Source organism: Physella acuta, unplaced genomic scaffold, assembly GCF_028476545.2.
Source record: "Physella acuta isolate Inbredline_101_S28 unplaced genomic scaffold, ASM2847654v3 ptg000264l, whole genome shotgun sequence".
Taxonomy (NCBI): Eukaryota; Metazoa; Mollusca; class Gastropoda; family Physidae; genus Physella; species Physella acuta.
The window spans coordinates 365,654-379,952 of record NW_026731783.1 but is presented as its reverse complement, the minus strand read 5'-3'; the positions used below and the strand labels follow the sequence as shown (position 1 = coordinate 379,952).

The following is a 14,299-nucleotide window of genomic DNA, read 5'->3' as shown; positions in this document are numbered from 1 at the left end:
AACGAGTTGTAGCCCTTATTTCGCGTTTTAGAAAACGGTTTTAATAAATTGTAATATGAATTTATCAAATACTCTGACAAAATTTTGGATAAAATATCGATGTTTTAAGAAAAATTCAACAGCAATTTAAAGGGGGTTGTAGGCTGATGTGTGACGTCAATTTAAGGGGGGGGGTCTGACTTTGTGTGACGACGTGTGACGGACGGGAGGGTGGGGAGGGGGGGTAAAAATCTTCAAAAAAACGTTTGAAAATGAAATAATGTGACTTTTAAGTCAAGCTTTTTACTTAACCACCAAAAAAGACAAAAATGATGCCAAGAATAATTAGTATTTTGAATAATAAGAAATTGAAACAAATATTGAGCTGATTATTGTCCTACGTTTTCAAATGTACACATATCCAGACTAAAAGTTCTGCAACATTGCATGTCAAGCTTAGTGTACACTTTTATAAAGAAGAATAATATTCTAGTTGCTTTTCCAGTTTCATGACTGTTGACTGACACCATAATTTAGCTCTAAAATATCCTTATCATGGCAATATAAATCGTTACCTGCTTTAAGAGTGTGGCTGTTGCTTAGACAAACAAAACCAGATCTACATGGACAGTATAGTGCAACCCTGTGAGAATCCTGAATGTGAAGTTTTTTCTTCAAGAATGTCGTCAAATTGTTAATTGTAGCACTCCTTGTGACACGAACATATTGTTTATCCAGCTTGTGTACATAGTGTTTTGGCTCTAGGCACTGATGACACACAGACACTGGTGGAACAAATGAATTTCTGTTAGAAACTGGAGTACAAGAACGTTTTTGGATAGGTGTGGAAGTAATTGCACTGGGTGTTTTGGGCTGTACCTTGGCTTGATTATTATTCACATGAGTAACCTCTTTCTTGTGTTTTTCAAAGAAAGCTTTTTTTTCTCGTTTAAGCTCCTCTTTTTCAGAAAAGTGGCAAAAGAGCATATACAATATCTTGTAACAAACCATCTAGTCTGATGTGAACAAATGGATCAGTGGGGTGAATGAGAATAGCACACATTGGACAATTTAGGCTTCTTTCCAGGTGTTTAACAATACAATTCTAGCACAACGAGTGCTTGCATTCTGTGATAGTACATGCTTCATACAAGTAGCCTTGACACAAGCCACACATCAGATGTGGGTTTACAAACTGAATTGGTATCCAGAGAATGTTGTTTTGGTCTATGCGCCTAGACAGTGGAGGTTTCAACTCTTTGCTAGAGCACTCATTTGCTAGATTTTCTTGCATTTTATTATTTATTAAAATTAATAGTCTAGTCTAGATTTCTAGTCTAAATTCTAATCTAGATCTAGATCTAGATTGTAGATCTACTATCTAGATCTAGATTATAGAACGTGTGTAAATAAATGATGTGTAGGTCTTGAGGTTATTTTTTTTCAGTGTTTATACTTATATTATTAACATTGCCGTTCTTTGTGTTATTGTTTTTTTACATATGTACATAAAACACATAGTGTATGTTACTTTGTTCATATACAACTCAATTTTCCCTACTCTATAAACAAAAATATTTCAAATATTAGTCATTGTATTGCAAATACACACGTACACACGGGTAATATTTGACAATAATTGTATTCATTTTGCCCGACAGTTCAACCACATACGAAAACATCTAATCATGACGTAATAACAATATCTCTTTTTATGACGCTTTAATGAAGCGCCACGAGCAGCCACCATATCACCTGGCCTAGAAAAATTATAGTAAGCCAAAAATCACATTGATATTAAGGTTAGACCAGGGGTCGGCAACCTGCGGCTCGCGAGCAGCATGCGGCTCTTTTGATATCAAGATGCGGCTCTCCAGCTCCTTGAACAAATACTAATAATCTTAATAAAACAATAAAATATTTGAAATAAAAAAAAAATGTTATTGGCTCTTTAAAACCAGGGAAATTTTGAAAATTGTAACTTTTGGCTCTTCCGTTTCAAAAGGTTGCCGACCCCTGGGTTAGACAGTATGGTAATAGGGCTGGTAAGTCTTGAGTTTATTGCTCTACTTTAAGACAGAAAAAATCACATAGGAAGACATGTTAGAACGACACGCTCATTTGTCTTTAAAATACGATTACTGTAAAGTCACAGTTTTTCATGTTCACAACAACATGCAACTTAGTATAATAAAGACGTAGGTAGCTCGCAAATTACCAAGTTACTTGTCATTACAATTTAAAAGTGTGTGTTTTATTTCTTATACGTTTTATTTCTGATTATTTTTAAAACAACACTGCTTTGATGGCAAGGAACTTTATTTTATTTGTGTTGTTTCCCTTCGATTTTTAGAAAAATAGAACTGGTAAGTAACTGAAACAATATATTTAACAGTGTACAATTACATACTTACAACTGTTGTTCTAACAATAATTGTCGTTGTTACATAACACTGTATGAGCATCAACTACAACATTGTTAAATATTATTTCAGCTTTCTATAACTCAAACGACATGCTTATGTATATGTATTTTCAGTCTATAAGAATATATTAGTCTTATAGCGACATTTGGGATTGCCTGATAATAGTAGTGGAATAGATGTAGATTGGCTTTTCTTCAGATTTAAGCAACCATAAACTATGATTATGCAGGTAGTTCAGGATTTGATGGAAATAAAGTGTAAGATAAGATTTGACATTATTAGTGAATTACTTAATTAAACAAAAAAAAATCAATTAAACAGCAAGTTGTCCGACCTGATGGTGACGATGTAACAGATGTAACATCAACATTTACTAAATGAACCTCTACTAGACGGTTTACCTTCCAGTATATCACACGATCCTGACAACGTCTATGTTAGATCCTTGCCAGACATATGCTGGGCCCGTTAGAGACATGTAGAACATACCTACTGGACATATGTTGCAATAATTCGTATCACTCCAATGTATACATTTTAAAGTCCCGGCGTAATTAGGTATGGTTATAGTGTAAATAGGACGTAAAACATATCACATATAGTGCTATATTATATTATGTAGCCATTTAAATGTAGCAAATATGGTTACATGTTATTATATGACCATCTCAATGTATCAAATATAGTTAAATTGCCTTATATGGACATTTACATATTTAATATCTCGTTGTTTTATTTTAAAAATAAAAGCATAGTTTACCTTTCAGATCAGACTGACCAACTCTTTGGTCAGCTGACCGTCCCACGTGACATGTCAGTTCGTTGTACTGTTATTATATTGTTTCTGGCTGATCAATGAGAGTTTATTACAAATTAATGTATGAAAGTTGAAAATTAGTCACAATCTAATAAGGCAGCCAAAGAAACATTGATTGACGGGTTGGATCCTAATTCTTTATAAACGATATACATTCAAGTGACAGTTTTTTTAATTGTAAAACCTAATGCGTTTTTATATACAATTTGGCGTTCTTGCTTAATTTTTTAATATTTTCTAATACATGTTAATTTTACCTATGTATTTTATGAGTAATATGCCTATTTCTGAAGCATATGTTTTTAAAGTTTTTATAATATATAGCTCTGTTAGTTTGATCGATTGGTCTCCCTTTACCTTTTCTATGTAATAAGAAATGGCTATAGTAATATGTATTTTAAGTTTTAAATAAAAAGACATTTAGTTTTAGCCAGTATCTAAACTGTTTGAGAACTCTCATCAATACAGAATAAAACTTTTATTTTCCAGATAAAACAGTATGTGATATGTATAATGTTAAAAGTATTAATTTTTTTTTTGTTTTTGTTTTTTTGTGAAACACACTGCAACTCTACAGAAGGAGTTTGTCGTATTCGGGCACATGTTCTACGATACAACGAACATGGGATTCGATCAAGTCCATTGAGAAGAAAATTAGCTCAGGTTAAGCTGCAACCTTTTTTTTTTTTTTGCTGAACTCAAAAAGGAAACAACGATTATGTCAGAAGTAAATTAAGAGACAATTAAACCAAAGTTGTTGTGGTAAAGTCTATACAACATACGTCACAGATTTACAGTATCTGTGATTGGTATTACGCTATTAATATTATATGCATAGCTGTATTGGCTAGACCTCGTTAAAACTATACACATTACCTAATCGTATTGTTAACTTTAACATAGGCCTATACGTTTATGCAGACACATTTTAGAATTAAAACAATTTTATCAAAATAGTATACAAATAGATATGGCTATCTATTTTTCATATTTCAGCAATGAACTTTATATTACATAAGTAAGTCTAGACCAGATGGTAATGTGATGTAACATAATCTGTGACACAATCAGATGTTGAGTTAATACAAAACAAATTAACAGCAAGTTGACCGACCTGATGGTGACGATGTAACAGATGTAACATCAACATTTACTAAATGAACCTCTACTATACGGTTTACCTTCCAGTATATCACACGATCCTGACAACGTCTATGTTAGACCCTTGCCAGACATATGCTGGGACCGGTAGAGACACAGTTCTAGTAATCCAGTGAAATAGCCATTAAGATTAGAACACAATGGTTAATTATCTGATTGGTAAGGGAAACCATGATGTGACTGAGTAATTATGACTGTCGCGATAGTTTGTACGTTAACCATGCACTGCAAACATCATTACTTTGAACCCGTTCACTAATTATTTAACAACAGTGCCGCAAAGGTTTCTATCATAGCCCTAACCTGGTTTAAATATTTGGGTGTCGGCGCCCCACGTACATGTGTGGTTGAGCGCCCAAAGTTTTCTATCATATCCCTAACATGGTTTAAATATTGGGGTGTCGGCGCCCCACGTACATGTGTGGTTGAGCCCCCAAAGTTTTCTATCGTAGCCCTAACATGGTTTAAATATTGGGGTGTCGGCGCCCCACGTACATGTGTGGTTGAGCGCCCAAAGTTTCCCAGTGCCTGTCTTAGCACACGGGGTCCACCTATTGGATGACCTGCACAGCGGGATCAGTCGCGATACAATAGGGTTCTCCTCCGGCGCCCCGGGCCCCCATATGAGCACTATGGCCCCTACATTCGTTTAAAAGGGGTGTTCTTCTTCACGATTGATGAGGGTAGTCAGAGTGAACTAAATATTTATTTACTGCACATTTTGATGCGTCTCAGTGGTAGTGTGGACAAACTAGCGACCTAGTAACTACCATAACCAAAGAAATACAGAGCAGACACAATTAACTAAATGAGATCTGAAAAACAGGATTAACATGATTGGTGAGCTGACATATATGGATCAGTTAGCATTCAGACGAATAATTGCATAATCGTATTTACAAGAGAAAAGTACAAAAAGTCGTCAACAGTTCCTACAGTGGATTAAAACAAATTATGGTCATAATCCAGAGCAAATTGAAAACCAATTGCGTTGTGTTTTTTGCCATAGTTGGATCCGCTGGCGATGTGAAAAATGCAAAAAAACACTTTGTGTTGAACGACCTTGTTTTGGACAATTTCACTCCTAATCTGCCCAGTGTAACCAGCTGAGTACACCCCTTTACCTTTTTGGCTATGTGAGTTTCTCTGTATTTTTGTAATAAATGTGGTAATCTACCCAATATGCCTTGATAAATACAATTAAATGTAATTTGTATATGTTGTTTTATGTTGGGCTTTAATGGGTTAATCAGCTTTTGATACAACATAGTGTGTATGCTTACACATGTTGTTATAACAAAACTTGTCGTTGTTGCATGAAACAGATGATTTTAGATACTGATGTCCGATAATAAAATAGGTTTGTTGGGTTGTTAGTAGTATTATAATCTCGACTAATTTTATGGTTAGAAATTAGGGTTAGGCGTATGGTAGGACTAGGGTTAGGGTTAGGGTTAGTGACAGGGTTAGCATTGACATTAGCCAGCAATGTGTGTATTTAGTTAACTACCAGTAACCTAACACCCCTTTTTTAAAGAATATTCTATAATCGGACACTGGTATAAATATTCCCCCGTGAAACTATGTTCGCATAAACTACAACATATGTATTCGGCTTTCTATAACTCGGACGACACGCTAGGTGTAGGTCTATATTTAACTTCAGTCTGTCAGAATATATTAGTCTTATAACAACATTTAGGATTTGCTAATAATAGATGTAGACTGGCTGATCTTCACATTTCAGCAACAGTAAAGTATAATTATATAAGTAGATCAAGACCCGATAGCAATGTAATGTAAGATATTTTTTGTATAGAATTATATGTGTACTTAATTTTTAAAAAAATAAAAAAAGTAGAAAGCCCTCCGACTTTGTGGTGACAATGTAACAGATGTAACATCAACATTTACTAAATGAACCTCTACTAGACGGTTTACCTTCCAGTATATCACACGATCCTGACAACGTCTATGTGAGACCCTTGCTTAACTAGATATGATTATGTATCGGTTAATATTTTCTCTCAAACAGAAAAAAAACATGTTTTTAAACAATGGGAGGTTGCAACATCGAAATGAAATGTAATGTTTTGGATTTTACAGAAAATTGTATGCATAGAGATCACTGTTTAATAATATATAATTATATACTTTTTAAAATTGTAAATAAGCTTGCTTCTTCAAGAGCTTCACGGTTTTAAAGATAAAAGGTAGGTTCCTTATATTTTCCTTGTATTTTTCCTAAACCATTTTAATTATTTTTTTATGACGAACTAGATGGTGATTATTATGCACTTTCGTTAATGTTGTCTCCCTTGTATAGTTTAAGTTAAGGAAATGGCAACTGATATGCAAGTTTAGATTTGTATTAAAAAGTGATATTAAAAAAAAAAAAAAAGCCCCAAAATAACTCAACAATAGACTGCCAACAAGAAGAGTAGACAAATAACAAACAGCAAATAGTTTTCTTTCCAGCCAAACAAGAGAATTAGGAATAGACGGTATTTCATTTTTAATTTTTTTTTTTTTAATTCTATTCTAAACACAGTTTGAATAAATCATGGGTGATTAAAAAACCGTTTAAACGGATTAAAATGGATCAGCTAACTGTGATTGTGATATTTGTTTCACCAGATGATGGGCTACCTGTTACACGTTTTTTTTAACTTCCCTAGACATAGGTAGCTACACGGGGGAATGTATGGCTGAGGTTGTGTACAACTACTTTTATAATGTGGAGCAGATGTTTTAGTAAGTGTTGGATGATATTGCTGCCAGTGCCACTATTCTCTACATGATGGCTAATGATTTTAATACAATTTACTTTATTATCAGAATCTGACAGTCATAAATTCAAATATCAAAACTTGTCAATTAAAAACGCAAATTAACTAACAACTGTGGTTTAAACTATACCGCTATATAGCGGTCAGGTGTAAAGTTGGTCAGTATAGAGTGTAGTGGTCAGTTGTAGAGTTGGTCAGTAGAGGGTGTAGCGGTCAGTTGTAGAGTTGGTCAGTTGAGGATGTAGCGGTCAGTTGTAGAGTTGGTCAGTAGATGGTGTAGCTGTCAGTTGTAGAGTTGGTCAGTAGATGGTGTAGTGGTCAGTTGTAAAGTTGGTCAGTAGAGGGTGTAGCGGTCAGTTGTAGAGTTGGTCAGTAGATGGTGTAGTGGTCAGTTGTAAAGTTGGTCAGTAGAGGGTGTAGCGGTCAGTTGTAGAGTTGGTCAGTAGATGGTGTAGCGGTCAGTTGTAGAGTTGGTTAGTTGAGGGTGTAGCGGTCAGTTGTAGAGTTGGTCAGTAGAGGGTGTAGCGGTCAGTTGTAGAGTTGGTCAGTTGAGGGTGTAGCGGTCAGTTGTAGAGTTGGTCAGTAGAGGGTGTAGATGTCAGATGTTTTAGTTCAGTTACAGTTGACCAGTAGAGCATGTAGGTCAGTTAACAAGGAGATATTGTTAGAGTTGGTCAGTAGAGTATGTATGTCAGTTGAAATGTGGGTAATGTTAGACCATGCCGGTTAGATGCTTTGAATGGAGTAATTAGGTCATCTAATTTTTTTTAGTTATAAAACTACCACTTTACCACATGATAGAGACATTGAAGAGTCGGTTATTTATTCGAAGATTTATCGTCATTACAAATTTAGTATAAAATATTAATTTTGTTAAAATACGAAGAAACATTATATTTATTTAAAAGTACTTCGACTTTTTTTTACGTTTTATTGTTCTTAAACATTTTTTGTATAAATAAAAAACTGTAATGGTTTTTTAAATTTTAGCCTATTTTTTATTGCCAAATTTTATTAAATAAGTATTTTATTTGTTCATATCACCCAAATCCAGCCACATCAAAGTCTAGAAAAACTGGAAACTTTACTGCGGATGATTATTGGAAAGGTCATGATTTAGAAATAACACAAAGTGATGCTGAGGATGAACAAAAAGAATCCTCTCACACTAATACAAAAATGTTGTAGATCTGTCAGGCTGCGACAAATAGTGAGGGAGATTTGTTCAGGAAAATGGGAAGCTGCATTGATCTCACAACTAAGGTACCATACTTAAGTAAGGACATAACGCCAACGGTCACTGGGAAAACCATTTGCGCGAAATAAAAAAGCAAGAAACGAATAGAGGATTTTTCAGAGTCGTAAAAATTTAGAACAGATCTTAATTCTTAAAAACACGTATTCAAAAAAGTAAACGATTCCTTATATATTTAATTGTATTACAGTTTTAATAAAATATTGACTTTACTATGCAATTTATACAATTATTCATACATTAAACTTACTTTTATTTTTATTAATCTTTGACAAAAATGGGTTTGTCTGATCTGAAAGGTAAACGATGCTTTTAATCATAAATTATAACAGTGAGAAATCAAAAATGTAAATGTCCATATAAGGCAATGTAACTATATTTGATACATTTAAATGGTCATATAATACGATGTAACCATATTTGCAATATATAAAAAGGATACGTAATAAAAATATAGCATTAGCTATGATAAAAAATTATGTTATACGGCCTATATACAGTATAACCATACCAAATTACGCCGAAACTTTAAAATGTATACATTACAGGGCTACGCTTTATTGCAACATGTATCCAGTAGGTATGGTCAGCATATCTCTAACGGGCCCAGCATATGTCTGGCAAGGGTCTAACATAGACGTTGTCAGGATCGTGTGATATACTGGAAGGTAAACCGTCTAGTAGAGGTTAATTTAGTAAATGTTGATGTTACATCTGTTACCTCGTCACCATCAGGTCGGACAACTTGCTGTTTAATTGATTAAAAAAAAAAGTAATTCACTAATAATGCCAAATATTATCTTACATTTTCATTTCATGAAATCCTGAATCACCTGCATAATCATAGTTTATGGCGGCTGAAATCTGAAGAAAAGCCAATCTACATCTATTTCCCAGTTGTTAAAGAGCCACATTTTTGTTTCAATATTTGGTATTTGATTAGGATTAGATAAATAAATTAGATTTGTTATTTTAAATAATTAGCTGTAACTGTGAGATAATATGTATTCATACAAAAACATACACATGTTTTGCCAGCGTAATAAAATTAGAAATCAAATACTATAACTATAGGACTCTCCCAATCCACTTTAGAAGATGTTAACTTTTTTTTTCTTTACGGATATCACCGGCTCTGGATGTGTCTCCAATTAGCCAGGCATCCATCGACACGACAAACTCAGACTAACTGGCTTGGGCATCGGCTTGATTACCGTGTATCGGTCACTTCTGTACTTTGGTTCTCACCAGGCTTATCTTCCACCCCACGGAGCCCAGGGTAAGCTCGTACCCCACAGTCCAGTACCGTAGGAAGCTAATAACTAAAAAAAAAGTTATATTGAATTAATATAACTATTAGTAACTATTCATGAAAATGAATTAATATAACAATTAGTATTTGTGAAAGCAGCTGGAGAGCCGCATTTTGACAGCCGCAGGTTGCCGACCCCTGGCTTATACTAATATGAATGTATTATTGCTAAAATAATTGTTTCCGGACTAAAAGATGAACAGTACACCATTCATTGAGATGAATAAATTGCTAGTCTTAGAAAAATATATACATTAAAGTCACTGTTTTCAGTGTTTATAGCATGAAAGATTTTTAATGCATATTAGCGTCACTATTAATATTTTTTTTATATTTTCTAAAGCCTTTGTTAGATAATTCATACTGTGACCGTTTTGTTTTAATATATCTTCTAAAATTTACAAAAACCAACCGGCTAGTAATTTGCTCTGCGTTGTCTCCCTTGCAATTTTTGTCCGTATAAAATATCGCAAAGGTCTTTGACTGATATGTATTTAAATAATAAAAAAAAAAAAAATTCATAAAAAACGTTTTAATAACAAGCTTTTATGTAATAATGCACTAAAAAGTAGAAAATAAATTATAGACTACTATTTAAATAACTATAAAGAAAAGCGTGGGTCACTGTATTATCTATTTGATACCTTTACTAATGTTAAGGAAGACACCCACGCTTTTCTTTATACTTATTTAAATAGTAGTCTATAACTTATTTTCTACTTTTTAGTGCATTATTACATAAAAGCTTGTTATTAAAACGTTTTTTATGAATTTTTTATGACATTTTTTTTAGTACTTTATATTTTTTATTTACACTAGAGTTTCATGACTAAAAACCATTGCGCGCCGATTGAAACGTGATGACGCGCTATTGAACGTAATGACGAGTGTGGTGTGGTTGGAAAGACATGCCTACTAATTCGGTCCAAATTTAATTAATTCATAAAAATTAATTAGGCATCCAATTAAGTCGAATTAAATGTCACGATGCACTGTCTTCATGTCTTGACCCACGTGCCAACTGTGAATCGTATGGGTCAAGTAAAGTGTCCTAATTTTTGCTCCGGCGTTTCGATCTAGACAGACAGAGGAAGTGAGTTAAATAAAAGCTTGTAAAAAACTCATATTTTGTTCCAGACTGTATCTTTACTGATTTAGAACTCTAACCAATACTGTATAAAATATTAATTGTAATGTTATAACTGTAAAATATGTGTATAACGTTTAAATTGTGTTATTTTTTTTTTTAAACTGTGAAACACCGCAACAGTTAAGAAGGAGTTTGTCGCAAATACGTTTTGGTAAAAAGGGCTTCCAGCAAACGGCGTTCGGACAATCGAAATTCGTTAATGTTTTTTTTTTGGGAATTTGTCATAAGCTGATTGAGAAGAAAATTATCTCGGGTTAGGGGTGTCCATAAATGACGTCACACTCTTAGGTGGAAAAGGGGAGGGTCCGTAATTTTGTGACGGTGTGTGATGAGGGGGGAGGTTGTTTAGCATTGTAAAAAGCAATGCTAAAAACGAATTTTAGCTGTTCTTTCTCGTCAAAAAATGTTTTAATAAATTGTAATAAAAATTAATTAAAACATTTTATGTTGACAGAGTTCAGACAAGAAATGGGAAAATATAACTGTTTTAAGGAACACACAACGGAAGTTTTGACGGGGAGGGGGTTGTAGGCTGATGTTTTACGTCACTTTATGGGAATCTGGCTTTTTGTGACTAAGGGGAGTGGCAGGGGGGGGAGGTAAAAATCGTAAAAAAACGTTAGGTCATTTATGGATGACCCCTACAGAAGCAATTTTTTTGCATTGGAAAAAATAATAATTAAATATGTGGTTGAGAGAAAATTTAGAACGGACAAAGATATGAAAAATGATATGATTCAACAATGTAGTGGTAAAATCTATAGTTATTCCTCAAACATTAGAGATTTACAGTATCACTAAAAGTTAAATACGTCATACATTTATTTATGTATACTCGTAATGTCTAGGCCTCGTACAAACTATAAGTAACAAATCACAAAAACAGTTGCCAAGAGTTATACATTTATCAAAGACAACATATTAGGTCTGTTCAATTGACGATGAGACTTGCGTCCTAGTATGTTAACGTCAAATGTTGTCACAGAAAGAAATATCAAGGGACGATAGAAATAATAGATTTTAGAAACATATCAATCATACCAAACGTAGCTGGTTATCTAGCAGAACAACAAAGGAAAAGTACGGGTGATGTTTCTACTGAATGAGGGACTCAAGAATTATACAACAAAAAATATGGCATCAATGCTAAGGCTACTGCAGTTTGTAAGACACAATATACTTTCAAAAGGAGATGGAATACTATGGCTTTATTAAAATTCCCTGTCCGATTTTAAGCACATAATCTACCCCCACCCCCATTCTCTCTCTCTCTCTCTCTCTCTCTCTCTCTCTCTCTCTCTTTGCCTGAACTTTGTGTTTATGTTGTCCAGCAAATTCCAGATCCAAAACAGCCATATAATTTCTTGAGAAAATTGAAAGAGAAAGTTAAAGCCGGTGAAGAAGTCAAAAGTTTTGTGTATGACTACAATGTGTAAAATCTATCTCCGGAATAAAGAATTCCCTCCAGTGAAGACCCTAATGGAAGAGTGAGAGAAGATTTTAAATGATATAGATGGAGTGACCACAGTACATGGACGCTTCTATGAACTAACGAGCAACTATCATAAACTAATGGGCAACCATGCTCAGTACTATCAAGAGGCCCTTAGATTCTTAGGCTACACACATCTGAAAGTCAAGCCAAAAACCGTCCAGGTAGAGAGGGCTTTTAATATTGGTTTAGCAGCTGTAATAGGCGAGGGTGTATACAATTTAGGTGAGCTCCTTGCCCATGATATTATGGCATCCTTGAAGGGCACAGATAAAGAATGGCTGGTTGATCTTCTGTATGCCTTTAGCAGCGAAGAAATTGACAACATCATAGGACTGAAGGATAAATGGTCTACTCAGCCGGATCTGAAAGTCAATGAACTTGTAACTAGGAAACAAGATCAATCTGTTATGTTTGATGGAGATGACATTCCAAAGGCCAGCAACAGATACACAACGGACATTTGATAGTATTGCCCAGACTGTCAAAATTAACACAAATCTGGTTGAGCTGTTAGTCATGAAAGCTGTGAGGCTTGGGTTAGTGAGAGAATCTATTGACGAAATAGAACAGAAATGTCACATGACATGGTTACAGCCTAAAGGATCGCAAACAGATTTCCGGCATGCAGAATCGCCTTGAGTTGTTTGGAAAAGATATTGGCTTGATGGAACGCCTGGTACAAACAACTACTTATGATATTCTCAAATAATTATTGAGCAAGTATTGCATAAATAATAGTCAATTATGATTGTAAGTTTTGATACTTTGTCAAAGAAATATATAATTTGGTCACTTATCATTTGTTTAAATGCCCGTAAAATACATTATAATTGAATAATTAAAAATAAAAAAGTTAATTTTGACAAAGGAACAATTAACATAAGGGAGAGTTGTAATGTTCAATACAATTATTTTCACCAGTGTGACTTGTTCGGGTTAAAATGTAAAACATGTTGTCTTTAATCGACACATAACCTGTTGTCTACATTAGACACAGAGATAAAGATGTTGGTGTGAGGGGATATGTTTTGGTGCACTCTATCAAATGTAATTTATTTAATTGTGTGTGAGTGGGGGGGGGGCACATTTAAGGGTGATGGAAAATACTTTTTTTTTCGAACGGATTCATTGCAGTTGTGTTTTATTTTCAACTGTATTAAATAACACTGTCAGTTATCAAGTACCAGTGAAGTTTGAAGACATTCATTAATTTGAAATGAATTTAAAGTGACAGCATTTAATCTACAGCAGACACACATTGACAGACAAACAGACAACAAAACCTACACCGTATCCCCATCTTTACTTAAATATATAGATAAGCTATTGGTTCAAATATTGACTTTCTGAATTATAATACATGAAAGATAGCTCCAACATTTAGTGAAATATTGAGTGCAATATTTGTGGAGTACACAATTTCATATATATTGTTTTGTTTATTCTTACATTTTGTAATTTATCGAAAGTAGAAAATTAACCGCTCGTACATGAAAACAAAAACATTTTTTTTAAAAAATCTGTTTATTTTATTAGTTTTTTAACTTCAAACTTTGACTTTCAATTAAATAAAACGTAAATGAAAACACATACTTAAGTTGCGTCTCTTCATTTATTTGACTGAAGTAAATCGATGGACCGAAATGGTTCATTATACAGTTTAAACCACAGTTGTTAGTCAATTCGCGTTTTTAATCGACAAGTTTGATCTTTGAGTTTATGACTGTCAGATTCTAAAAACAAAGTAAATTGTCTTAAAACCATGATCCGTCATGTAGAGAATAGTGGCACTGGCAGCAATATCATCCAACACTTACTAAAATATATTTTCTCCACATTATAAAGGTAGTTGTACACAACCTAAGCCATTCATTCCCCCGTGTAGCTACCCATGTCTAGGGAAGTTAAAAAAAAA

The 14,299-nt window shown here is 33.9% G+C and overlaps 2 pseudogenes; one reads left to right on the top strand and one right to left on the bottom strand.

Moving 5' to 3' along the window:
- Positions 1-404: 404 nt before the first annotated feature.
- Positions 405-1,277, bottom strand: LOC131939022 (polycomb group RING finger protein 3-like; annotated as a pseudogene).
- A 6,490-nt stretch (positions 1,278-7,767) lies between these two features.
- LOC131939060 (26S proteasome non-ATPase regulatory subunit 13-like) lies at positions 7,768-13,093 on the top strand (annotated as a pseudogene).
- The last annotated feature ends 1,206 nt before the right edge of the window (positions 13,094-14,299 follow it).